Source organism: Sinohyriopsis cumingii, unplaced genomic scaffold (genome assembly GCF_028554795.1).
Source record: "Sinohyriopsis cumingii isolate HCF-2022 unplaced genomic scaffold, ASM2855479v2 utg000360l, whole genome shotgun sequence".
In the NCBI taxonomy this organism is placed as follows: Eukaryota; Metazoa; Mollusca; class Bivalvia; order Unionida; family Unionidae; genus Sinohyriopsis; species Sinohyriopsis cumingii.
Window position 1 is genome coordinate 3,262,989 of NW_028315892.1, and position 14,007 is coordinate 3,276,995.

The following is a 14,007-nucleotide window of genomic DNA, read 5'->3' on the forward strand; positions in this document are numbered from 1 at the left end:
TGCAAATGACTGACGCAGTAAAATACCTATATACAACATACAACCATTTAATTATAGCCCGTAAGGGATGATGAGTGTGTTAGTGTTAGATTGTTCTTTGTATTCAGAAAAAGAACTTTTGACACATTACCTCAATTCAAACTACGAGTGATCTTTAGATAATACATTTATTTATTAACTACTTTATGACAAAGAAAATATCATCGTTCCTTTCTAATTTGCAAAAAGATCTTCGCTACTATCACCTTACATCCTAATCCATCCCTACAAAAACATAAAATAAAAGACAAATAATCAGAAATCTCTATTTAAGAAAAAAAATAGGGGTATTGTTGCGGAAAGTGACTTAACTGATTGATGTTTCCGGTATCCTGCACGTTTGCTTTTAAACACCAAGATAAAATTGTTTTTTTTTTTTAAATCTAGAATTAAAAAAGTATTAACAAACGTTTTCGTGATTCCAGCTTATTAAAGCATCCAGAACATTGACATAGTCCAAATAAACAGACAAGATGATGGCATAGAGAGAAAGGCAGGAATGAAGACATACAAATGAAGATATTTTGTAACTATATTGCGTGCCTGAAACAGAATAAAACAAATATCGTCCAGTCATTTTATAGTTCACAAAATGTTTTGTAATAAGGAGACCACTATCTTTTGCAAGAAATTGGGTGGTCAATATTAAACAGTACAAATTCCTTCAAACTATCCACCATGTCGATTTGAGCATAGTCTCAAATTATTCGGATAATTTACCCTGGAGGATCACCCAAATGTGTTTCTTGTGATATATGTTGGTTTTACTCCAGTCAGTCGTTTTATTTTCTCCTATCTGAACACTTGACCTGCAAATATTTTACAAGAAAGATCGATTGTTCTGCATGAAATCTTGATCGTTATCAAGTTTGGAAGAATGCCAAATTTTGAAAAGTGTATGTTATTGTAAAAATATAACATGATATTATATTAGATAGTAGTTCTGGTTCTGGTCATTTCCATGTATACATTCTGCGCTAGTTTGATTCTAACCTGCGTACCCACGTCATCTTCGCCAAGCGTTTTAATGTCCATACCTACTGCGCCAACGAAACACACCCAAAACGTTGTTGAAATAGTATAAATATCTAAATACGCATGTCCATATGTGCACCCTTCTCTCTCTTAATTATTAAGACATTACCTTGACATGTTATTCAGTTCAATATTTGAATATTTGCCAGAGTTTGGAGTGATATTTGAAGAGACATGGGTACATGTTGAATTTTTTCTTCAAATGACGTAATATACATGCGTGTTTTACATATGTGTCTGCCTATTTTTACCTATACTAGATTTTAGTGTCTGTTAGAGCAGTTGTACCATACATGCAGAAAGTATTATGGTATTAGGAAGCTAACGCAAAGAATACTAATTCGAACATTTACCTGCGGTGTACATGTGATAGTTAATGCATCGTCTTTCGCCATAATGATGTGAGTGAATTTGGCGTGGAAATTAGAACGGACATTGATTGTGGTACGTAGTTTATAACTATCTTTGTGTTCTTACTACACCAAATATTTTCGAAAATTAACGTCACCTTGTTAAATTGTAATGAGTGAGTAGTCTATATAAACAGGTGCTAAATACATTCATTGACTCATCATACTGGTCATATATGTCTTTATACCATTGAACAATTTTCTCATTCATCCAGCCGCCGATAACCTTAATCTGTGGCACAAATGGATCTGCTATTTACCAGCCCTGGATCAAATACGTCCGATAGGACATTTTTTTACTGAAAAAATGTTGCACATATAGTTGTCGTCTGTTGTTTTAGACAAGGAATGATGCCAACATTTTCATGTGAATATTTTTACAATTCTTAGGCCCCATTCAAGTACAGTTTTAAACTTGCCATTAAGTTTCATTTCCGCTTCTTTAACATATTAAAGCGAATGTATCTCACAGAGAACTTGTGGATGACGAATGTTGCTGTGGAAAAGAATGGTAGTAACCTTCCACCTATGAGAAATATTGTAATAAAATGGTATACATGTAGTAGGTCTAACTGCATTATATATATAATGTGTGATAAGAGGTACTGGGTTCGAACTCCAAAATGAAAGCCAGAACCCGAAGTCTGCAATGTAACAATTCTTCATTTAAATCAAACATCACTCAATACTGAAAAATTGGACAAAAATCAAATTATAAATTTAAGTTCTATAAGAAAATTGTTGTATTTATTTAAAGCTAAACAACTTCACACAGTTCTGTAATTTCTGTCAATGGGAATCAAATGCCAAATAAGTTACCAATGATAAAAAATATTCTTGAAAATTACATTGCACAAACTAATATCAACATTATTTGCAATCGAATCATTTTATCGAATGTTTGTTCTAAAGATCGTAAATATTAATTTTTGTAATATAAAAGGGTATTCCGTTTCTAAATTAATTATTAATAGGGATGAATTTAGTAGCAATCCATGTCTACAAACGTCAATCCAATAATTTTACATTCTAAAAAATATTCAAATAATCCATGATAGACTATAATTGAAAATTATTATTATATAATATAAGATTGCAAACTCTTTTGAAGTGTGTGAAATACTTCCTAATAAGTTTCTTCTCAAAAGTCATTATACTAAGGTACATAGGAAAACAAATCTCTAAACTAAGATTAGGTACATTTCTTTTACCGGGAAAAAGTCAGAACCTGCAGGCTGCAACGCAGCAAGTTTGACTAGGCTGTTCAGAGCGGAGTGCAAATATGTTTTTTTTTTTTCTCTATACTAACATACCTAATAGGTCATGATTATAATACTATGCTTCAACTTATGTGTTCTTGGAGCTCGGATTGCTCCTCTGAAGAACAACGAACAACCATCCCTTTTGTATTCCGCTTCCAAGAAATAATTTGCCTCGTCAAAAATTGCCTACAGTTCAAAACATAATTCTGACTGCATTCATTTTAATCATCATTTCTTTTTACGTCAGAGGTTGTGAATGTTGCTGGCGTAAATCATTTTTCTTTTGTGTTACTGTATTAGCTACCTTTCTTTATTGGAATATACAAGAAACACAGTAGTATATACTGGTGTAATGTACAACTGCTGTAGTACATTTTGGGTTGAAAAAATAAATTTATAACAATCACATACTCTAGTAAAGGCATACAATTATGAATTACGCAACATACAAATTCGTACAATCGTCATCTTTGTTAAAATAATTCAAATTTAAATTACAATCCCAAAATGTGTACTTAATAAAAATTCCTCAGAAATCCCATCGTGATTAATATATAATATGTCAATCCTGTAAAAGTAAAACAAAATGTTAGACAGCATAAAATGGTTAAGATATGTTTAAGTTGACGCACTGGAAACGGAAGATAATTTTGCTGAACATATATGTATTTGATGAGGGAGTGTATTTCATAGTGATCGCTTTGTCATATTATATGAGCTTAGAGAAAACAAATCCACATTTCAAACCTCAGACCAATGTTTTTAAGAAAACGGACAAAAGCACTTGTTTTCACTTGGCACTTGATAACGTGGTCCATTGTGGGGAATTCCTTTCAACATGTAGCATCTGCTTATTTGGCTTACTATTTTGTACACTTTATACATCTATGTATATACACGTAAGAATTAGGATGTGTAGACAATAGAGAAAGAAAACAACACGCTACAAAGATGAAATCTTTTTTTGCAGTGTGAATATTTCTTATTTTCATCATAAAATGCATAAATATATTAAAATTAAAGATTAATATGAATATTTAGTAAAACCTGATGTACCACCTTCACACGATTAATGCCATGAAAGTTGACTAAATATAGGTGCTTTTGTGATGTTTGACTGGCATACTTCAGCAAGCGAAAATATAAACGCATGACATGTCACCGTTACTTATTTTTGTTACTGCAAATGTGCATCAATCTGTAAAGAAAGAAAGAAAGAAAGAAACAAACAAACATTGCACAAGCAATGCTCAGTACACAATGATAATGTATGTGTTGCCATTACAGTCCCACTGGAAATAAAGGTATCCAGGCAAAAAATATATCGCATCACTCACTCAACAAGGGTCGTATAGATAATATGGTTAGGTTAACAGTCTGACTGCGTCGAGCGATTTTTTTAATTATAAATATTTTTTAAAAATTTGTTTTGTTGTTTCCTAAATCTCCTATCCAAACTATATTAATTTTTCTTATGGCACTTTCGAAACGTAAGCCCATGTTAAGTCACATGTAATAGTCTCATTCAAGCAATGTTTGCTAACAGTGTTTTAATAACACAGTGACCTGCCACTGGCAATTCATTCTAAACATTGTCCTGAACTTCCCTTTAAAAGTACCACCTCCCCCGAAAAACAAATTAACAATATTAATTGTTAAATAGAGAGAGAGAAGAAGAAACAAGTGAAAGAGAGTGAATGTTTGGAATATCTAAACATGAATTGTCCAGCTAGAATATAGAGAAAATGAACTTCGCCTTTGAAGTGTTTGTCTAATTTCCGTACAAAGCATATATCAATAAAATGAAAATTATTTGGTATGTCTAACTTAAAATATACATGGGCCAATACCGGTTGAAATGTGAACTCGGCATATTTAGCTATGGAAAACTGTATTTCATTTCTAACTTGCTTACAGTTTTGCTAACATTGACAGATACGCTTACGTTTTCTATTATTTGTTTGTTTGTATTTGTCATAAATACTGAAAATTCAAAAATATTCGCACGTATGTAATCAAATGCAGTCTAGCATCCCTGCAAATAATAAATACACTCATAAAAGTAACCTAAGTAGATTTAATTTCATTGAGCTATTACATCATTTTATGTATCGTATGATCTACAATGAATATTTTTTCTAACTCCACACCTCCAGTATTGTTGGAAAATGGAATAAATTTGCTTCTTTCTTAATACGAGGTGTCTTGATCTGACTGCCCAATGTAGTGCAACACATTTATAGCAAACTTATTTAAGACTTCCAAATGTACCTTCTTGTATACGTTATGCGTTATTTTACTATTAAAATAATAAATAACAATGTCACGGTACATGCAAATGACGTGATTTTGAAAACAATTTGTAATGAGCAGAGAGATATTACTAAGCATTTTGTATCGTAATGAAGGTATCTTAAATAAAGTGATTGTCGAATATAATATGATTTCTAATGATCCTAAACATTAAAACTGGTATATACGACGTAGCTTTAAAAGTGTACCGCACAATATATAACAATGCATGTATTATCATGGAAGAACGACCCTTTTGTTGCCGAGGGTCTTTATGGATAGCTGCTTTACCTACATCGATTTGATAAATGTTGAACGGTGCATGTGCAGGTGGGCTTACCGCGTGTATATACAGCTTTTACAAAGTGAGTTGACAGGTTTAGAATATTTGATTACGAGCACCCGTATATGCAAGTGTAATATGAGTACATATTAAACTACACACATACTGGGACATCCCCGACATCTTCTGCACATATCTCAAATGGAAAAGGTCGTCCCATCGATCGAGAGTTAGTTCATTAGGAATAAAAGATCTGGTCAAGTTTTTGAATTGTGACTATTAAAATCCTATTCAAACGACTATAAAAAATGCAAAGTGCATAACATTAATAATAATTGTAAATATTCTACACCTCCTTTAGAAGATCACCCCCATATCAGAAACGATCTGCGTCACATATATACAAAATGCAGAAAAACAACATTTAATTCATCAATTTGTAATTTCTAATGTCGCCAGGGGGTCGCTAAAAATATAATCTCTCTATTACCACGGCAGTCATATTTTTCTAGGCTAGTCTGTTTTTCTCAAACATTTTTGATGTAGTTTATCGTCCTTTTTAAGCTCTGATTAATTATGTAAGTTCTGTAGCTTCGCGAGTTACAGCACTTTCAACCAATTTACCTAAAATTGTCATATTCTTTATTTTTCTTCAAATTTGCTTTGTGACATATTAAACTAACCATTGCAAATACTGTATGCAGACGACACGGCGTGTATCTTCTCTATACATGTGTAGTCCAGGGTACTTCAGACAATCACGGATAATCGGCTTTTCCAAGAACCGCAAAGGTAAGTCAGTACGTTGGTTGTTTACATGATATCTGCTTGCTTTGAAACGCAAACGAGACTACAGTGACTGGGGCCCCTGAACACAATCAAGTGATAAATTAAAACTACTTTAAATTAATATAATGACTAAGTTTTTCTTTAAAGAACTTTTATATCATTCGCGTTTTCTAATTTTAAACTTGCAAAAGGGGAGGGGGTAACAACCAGCTAACGAATACTCTATTACACTCTTTGTGTGCAATCAGGGCCGGCCCTACCATATAGGCAAACTAGGCAGCCGCCTAGGGCGCTGATTTCAGGGGGGGGGGGGGGCGCATTTAAAAAAAAAAAGGTATTGTTTATAAATTTTGAAATTGATATTTCCCGGGGGTGGGGGTGGTCGCCAGAATCTAACCTTGCCTAGGGCGCCAGATAATCTGGCCGGGTCTGGCGCCGGCCCTGTATGCAATACAGACTTTTTTTTAGCGTGAATGAAAAAGAAAGAGAGACAAGCAATCAAAAAAGGGGAGTTTAAGGTCAGATTGATAGGATTTGAAGGAGAGACGGTAAGAGAACTTGAGTTAAAGAGAGCTGATCAGGTCAGAATAGACAAATCTTGGGACCGTGTGGATCTCTAATCTCAATATTTAGTGGAATGAAATCTAACGAAAAAAGGCAGCGAGTGGTCATTTAGACCATCACGAGTCTTACATAATTGCTCTTCTGATTTCAAATCGGGTATTAGAGCTATTATGCCAAATAAAAGATAATATTATCCTAATAAATGTTATAGTAACAGATGTTTCTCACATTCATACATTTGCAATGTACTGTTTTCCTGTGTAGAACAACAATGGGAAATATCTCAGAATATCATCACGTGACTAATGTGTTTCACCACATGACACGCACTGTGATCATAGTGCACATAAACTAGCAATATCTCCCCTGATTCATATCACAACTTCATAAGTCAGTTACAATAATCAATATCGGCAATAATTGCTACACATTTTCACTGTAAATTGTGCAGGAATTGAACTAGTGTCATGCAAACAGGAGGTTACGTACTGATCGACCGAAAAGATGTACAGTTTATGAAGTACGGTTTTAACTGCAGGAAGCCGCTATTGTCATTGTTATTTGTTTTTTTAAAAAAAAACATCTTCTCATTATTATTTCTTTATGAATGGAAAATCAAATTTTGATCAAAGTTAAATCGAGAAATATGGATTAGTCTTCATCATATAATCTGAGGGAATAGAGCAAACTTTATTATTGGACCTATACACGTTTGTCTCATGGCGCAATACATTTTAAGTACACAATGACAATCTTTTAGTGTCATTACTTCGATCACTGGTCTATAAATGATGATGTGTTTGAACATCATTTACAGGTCACACTGAAGTTATCCTCTAGGCATAACGTTTTAATTTTAACGTAGGGTTATGAATTTTAAGTGGGTGCTTTGCATCAGATAAGGTATCATCGGTACTCACGATGGAAACAAAGCCAGAATCATATTTACACTCAGTCTATTTTATGTTGCTAGTTGCACACACCGCCTTTGGTGCCGAAGTCAAACACGGCGTAGGTTTTAAATCTGAACAGTCACATATTGAGTTAACATTTACAGCTTAAATATAACGTAAAATATGTGGGGATATATTGGCCCTAAATTTGGCTTTATATAATTTTAATCTGAAAAAAAAAACAGTTGCTCGGATTCTGCATTACCATGATGAATTAAATGCAGTGATTGTACCAGTTTGAACAGTTTTTGAAAAAAGGAAATACATTGTCTTTGATCCGATTTACTTAATTACAGCATTTAACAATGAATTTGCTCTCTTTAAGTTCTTATATATATATATATATATATATATATATATATATATATATATATATATATAATGCAATATAATATAACATTTTCTCAGTTCCGAATGTAAATGTCTCAACTCTACTTTGTGTATTTTACATCTAGAAATTGTTTAGTTAGTGTTATAAATTACCCGTAACAGTGTTTTTCTTGTCGTGATGTATTTATAGATCTTAAATGATTCAGAATTTGGTGGTTAAAAGGAAGTTTGTTTCATTGCCTTTAATATTATCTAATAGAATATGCTAACTAATACAGACCATTATTTAACAACGTCTCCATAGCCGTTATCTTCAAGCTGGCCACATTACTAAAGAAACTGGTATCTTCAAATCTTCATTTGGTTGTTGGTTCATACTATCAGCAGTAGTAAGGTCTAGTAAATTGTTTTTAGATCTGTGTTTTACAGATGGGTTAATAAACTAGTTTAAAATGTCTTTGCATAGAGATTTTATTTTTTCACTTAAACAATATGCAACTCGATCACCTCTGTGGAAAACATATTAAACATTGTGAACCTTGTTAAATAGTCTTTCAAAAACACGTAACACACTATTCGTCTCACTGTTCAGTAAGTGTTTTACCGCAATGATAGTGTTCTTTGGCATTTTGTCAATTTTCTTTTAACCCTATACCTTCTTTGTCTACCTCATAATCTAATGGAAGGAACCTGACGTACGACTTCCCATTGTTTCCATTGTTCAGTCAGTCGTTTGGAGATTTCATACATAGCCAGCAATTACATGTCAGATGATTTCTGTAACTTGTGGTTATCTACCTTCAAATTCCTGTGTTGATTTTTCAGATAAGTATTATGCTTTAACTTCTTTAAGTGATAAAACAAAATAAATGGAAGCTCATTTATGTCACTGGGCATTTCTGAATAACATTTGCTGGCAGCAATATAAATCCTCTGACATATACACCAAGCATACACCATGTTAAATTGGATAGTCTTCATTCTACTAAATCAACCGTTACCAGTTCAGACTACATTATTCACACAAGATGTACCCATGTGTAGCATATTTTTAGACGTATATTATCGGTTTTGAAATCATTCCGTCAAATATACAAAATATACTGGTGTCTTCAAACATGTGACTGATGTTAAATTTTTATTTAAAAACATATCCGCTGACAGATCCAAATGTATCGTCATCATCATCATTGGCGACTCGGTCTCGAAAGACCATGCGAATAGCGCCCTTGGGGTGTTGCCTGTCTCTGTTGGCAACGTCTGCTGTGGCTGTGCAGGCCTATACGTGAGTGACAGTCCCTACTGCAGTTGGTGCAGACATACTGGGAAGTCTGCATTACTGTGGTTGCTGTTGCGTTCTTCTTTCTCTTACGTTTCTCTGCCACCAACTGGCCTCTCCTCGCATCAGCGACTGATATGCCATTGTTTACCATCAGTCTCCAGGTGCCTCGGTCCTCAGCCAGCTCTTCCCAGCCATCGGCTGAAATGTTACATGCCTTCATGTCCCTCTTGCACACATCTTTGAAACGGAGTGAGGGGCGTCCGACTCTTCTCATGCCAGTGGCCAGCTGTCCATATAAGATGTCCTTTGGCAGCCTTCCATCCTCCATGCGTCGGACGTGACCCAGCCATCGAAGGCGGCGTTTAATTAGCAGGGAGTACATGCTGGGGGTACTTGCACGCTGCAGGATCTCGCTGTGTGGAACACGGTCTTGCCAGCTGATTTTCAGGATGCGTTTTAGGCACCGTATATGGAAGGAGTTGAGCCGGCGTTCTTGCCTCATATAGGTACTCCACGTCTCACTTCCATATAGAAGGGTGCTGAGAACGCAGGCCTGGTAGACTCGGACCTTGGTGTGCTCTGTCAGCGCGTTGTTTTCCCAAACCCTCTTTGTTAATCGAGCCATGATGGTGTTTGCCTTTCCAAGCCTTCTGTCCAGCTCCATATCAATCGAGAGAGTGTTGCTGATGGTTGACCCTAGGTAGGTAAAGTTGTTGACTGCTTCCAGGGTGACACCGTTGATTTTGATTGAAGGGGCAATGGTGGTATCTTGCACGCTGACATTTGTTTTTTCCAAGCTGATTGTGAGACCAAAGTGCGTGCAGGCAACAGCAAAACGGTCTCCCAGTCTCTGGAGGGCTTCCTCGGCGTGGGCCACAAGAGCTGCGTCATCTGCAAAAAGCATCTCCCTGATGAGCACAGCTCTCACTTTGGTCTTTGAGCGCAGTCGTGCCAGGTTGAACAGGCTCCCATCAGACCTGGTGTGTAGATATATGCCATCCGTGGACGTGTCGAAGGCGTAGGACAGGAGCAGGGAGAAGAAGATCCCAAAAAGTGTTGGTGCCAGCACGCAGCCCTGCTTCACACCACTGTTAATTGGGAAGGAAGTTGAGGATGATCCATCATACAGGACTGTTCCCTTCATATCTGCATGGAAAGAGATTATCATGCTGAGGAGTTTTGGGGGGCAACCGATCTTACTCAGAAGTTCAAAAAGGCCCTTCCTGCTGACCAAGTCAAAGGCCTTGGTGAGGTCGATGAACATCATGTAGAGCGGTTGACCTTGCTCTCTGCTCTTCTCTTGGAGTTGTCGTAGGGAGAAGATCATGTCTGTCGTCGACCTGCTTGCTCTGAAGCCGCACTGTGATTCCGGGTACACACGGGCTGCCAGCAACTGCAGCCTGTTAAGTATGATGCTGGCGTACACTTTACCAACAATACTCAAGAGCGAGATCCCTCTGTAATTATTACAGTCACTGCGGTCGCCCTTGTTTTTGTAAAGGGTCACAATTGTGGCATCACGCATGTCTTGGGGGACTACTCCTTCCTCCCAGCAGCGGCAAAGTAGCTCGTGCAGTGGTTTAATCAATGCTGGTTTTCCACGTTTGATAGCTTCGGGTGGGATGCTGTCACTACCTGGTGCTTTGTCGTTTGGAAGGCAGACGATTGCTTTGCTGAGCTCCTCTGAGGTTGGCACTTTGTCGAGCTCTTCCATGGTGGGCAGATTCTTTATGCTGCTGAGGGCTGCATCAGTGACTGACGTTTCTCGGGAGTATAGTTCTGAGTAGTGCTCCACCCATCTGGCCATCTGTTGCCCACGGTCTGTGATCTTCTCTCCCGTCAGGGATTTCAGGGGAGCGACCCCTTTCACTGTAAGGCTTAGAGCCTTCTTGATGCCACTGTACATGACTTGGATGTGTCCGGACTCGGCACTTTGCTGGATCCCTTCACACAGTTGTTGCCAGTACTCGTTCGCACACTGTCTAGCAATGCGTTGGGTGTTACTTTGGGCACTTCTGAGAGCAGCAAGCGTCCGTTCATTAGGGCATTTTTTGTAAGCTATGAAGGCTTTTCGTTTCTCCTCGATTTGTGGTTCCATCCTTGATAGGTGTGCATTGAACCAGTCCTGGCTGGGTCGTTCCTTCTTGCCAAACGTTGACATAGCTGTACTGTAGATGGCACCCTTCATGGCGTTCCACTTGGCTGTAGCGTCATACTCAGGCAGGTCCTGGAGAGCCTTGTTCAGGGCAGACACATACTCCTCCACCTTGGCAGGGACTGACATCTGTGCAGTGTTTATGCGAGGACATCCTTTTGGTTTTGTGCGGTGTAGCACATGTGGCTGTAGTCGCACTCTGCTGCTCACAAGGGCATGGTCGGAGTCACAGTCTGCACTGTGGTAGGTTCTGGTGGAAAGGACGCTGTTAAGGGCAGAGCGCCTGGTGATGACCAAGTCGAGTTGGTGCCAGTGATGAGATCTGGGGTGTTTCCATGACACTTTGTGTTGTGGCTTACACTTGAAGAAGGTGTTTGTGATGCACAGGCCATGGTAGGTGCATAGCTCCAGCAGTGTCTGGCCGTTTTCGTTGGTCTTTCCAGTGCTATGATATCCGAGGCAGGTAGGCCATGACTCGTGGTCCGCACCTCCTCTGGCATTAAAGTCGCCGAGGAGGAATAGTGGTTCATTTTTTGGGGCATCCTTTGATCTGTTCGTCCAGCTGCCCATAGAACTGATCCTTCACGTCTTCTGATGACGTGAGGGTTGGGGCATAGGCATTGATGATGTTGACAGGACCTGTAGCAGTGGTGAGGCGGATGGACAAGAGACGCTCAGTGCCCCCTGTGGGAGGTTCAACCGAGGCCAGGAGATTGTTTTTGATGGCAAAGCCCACTCCGTGCTGACGGGGCTCCTCAGGTTCTCGACCCTTCCAGAAGAAGGTGTAGTTTTCCTCTCTGAGGGAGCCACTAGAGGCGAGCCTGGTTTCCTGGAGGGCAGCTATGCTTATATTTAGTCTGGTGAGTTCTCTATCGATGATGGCCGTCTTTCTGGTGTCGTCTACTTCTCTGAGGTCGTCGGAGAAGCCTGTACACATGGTGCGCACATTCCAGCTTGCAAATCTAAGAACTGGAGTCTTCCTTTATTGGTTTCTTGTTTCTTTTGTCTGGTGTGGAATTACCGTCTTCTTGTCATGCTGAACAACACACTGAGCTCCAGACACCCACTGGAGCAGGCAGACGATGGCGGGTCAACACCTTATTGACCGGGGGCTGCCCGGCTTGAGGCGGGCGATAGTTGGCCAGTGGGACACGATGATCCCTCTCACCGTCAAAGCTGACCCGTGGCGCCCCTTCCCTACGCCAATCGGGTGGGACTTGTAACCCGTAAACTGTCAGCTTCCGTGTTGTTTCCTCACTCAGTAGCGAGACTGGAGTGTCCTCTCCAGGGCGTAAGCCTGGGCGTGGAGTATGGAGATTCTGGGCTGCCCAGACGTCAGGATCCCCCTCTCGTCCTTGCTGGTGGGGTCCAAAGGAATGCTGAGCATGACATTTGGCACCAGTTTGGATGCAGGAGCTGCCGGAAGGAGGCCGTAGTCGACCCCCAGCCGTCTTAGGGGCTCCACTCCTGATTTTCTGTCTGGGTTTACTCCCGTAGCCTTTCCTTCTCCCGAAGATATCCACAAGGCAGTGGAGCCATAATCCAATGGATGGGACTTGGTTGGTTTTGAATCAGAGTTTCCTTCTCCTATATGAACTGCCTGACAAGGCTAACGAGCTTCATCTGCCCGGGTTTGGGGTCAGAGTTTCCCTTCTCTTAGACTGGTTGCCTGCCAAGGCTAATGAGCCCAGTCTGCCCACCCAATTATACCGCCGGGTACTCGGTCGCGCCACACAGCAGGCTATGTTTAAACAGGGGGCACCGCGTGAAGGTGCTGCTGTGGACACAATAGTGTAGGAGAGGCCATATGCAAGTAACCTCCTGCCCCGCAGAGCGAGACAGTGGTCCTGCGGCGATCACTACACCTGGGAAGGAGAGGCTATGAGAGACGCTTCACTTTCCTTTGGCAAGCGGGACGTCAGGCCCAGACCACGCACCCCCCATCGTCATATTACCGAACTAAATATAACATTGCTGTGTTGTGGTGACATCTAGTGTGTCGTCATTTACAAGTCGGAAAGTATCATTTTTATATAATTAATAACACTTTTTTTGTAAGTGTGGAGCTTCAGAATTTGAAAACGCTGATCGTGTCTTCATGTCCACATTTAAATTGCTGCACAATGTTCAAATCCAGAAACAGGCAGTTAAATAATTTTTAAGGATGCATCTTATTTTAAAACTCAGCCTTTGTGCTGATAAAATGATACTAGATTATGTCTGATTTTTTACAACTTGATTGGATACAGAGCCGCGATAGTATCATTCAAACGAGAATTAACATCTCTGTTGCCTACAGTATAATAAATATAATGATGACCTTTTGTAGATTTTAAACACCAGCTCTTTCGAAATTGACCCTTTTCTGACTGAGACCTTAGGGAAGTGTACTTTTTGTTTTATTTCATAGTAGATTATAACGATGTTTCAATTACTGTTATCAACTCAATATTCCCAATTAATTTTGCACACAATGGGAACCCGAAATCCTGAGATTTTTATGCAGACCCGACAATCCTGAGACGAAGCTAAAAACCCGCACGAGCCAGATTTGTTCTCTAGATTTGTTAGGCTTGTAAATCATAAACTACTTGACCAGGCAGAGGTGCCCAA

At 39.1% G+C, this 14,007-nt stretch overlaps 1 protein-coding gene across 1 annotated transcript in view; it reads left to right on the plus strand.

Annotated features, from left to right (window-relative positions):
* The first annotated feature begins 1,362 nt into the window (after nt 1–1,362).
* Nucleotides 1,363–14,007, plus strand: part of LOC149774264 (uncharacterized) — a 74,180-nt gene continuing 61,535 nt past the window's right edge. The window contains exon 1 of the mRNA XM_089945594.1: nt 1,363–1,518. The gene's annotated coding sequence lies outside the window, so the exon portion shown is untranslated. The remainder of the gene's footprint in view (nt 1,519–14,007) is intronic.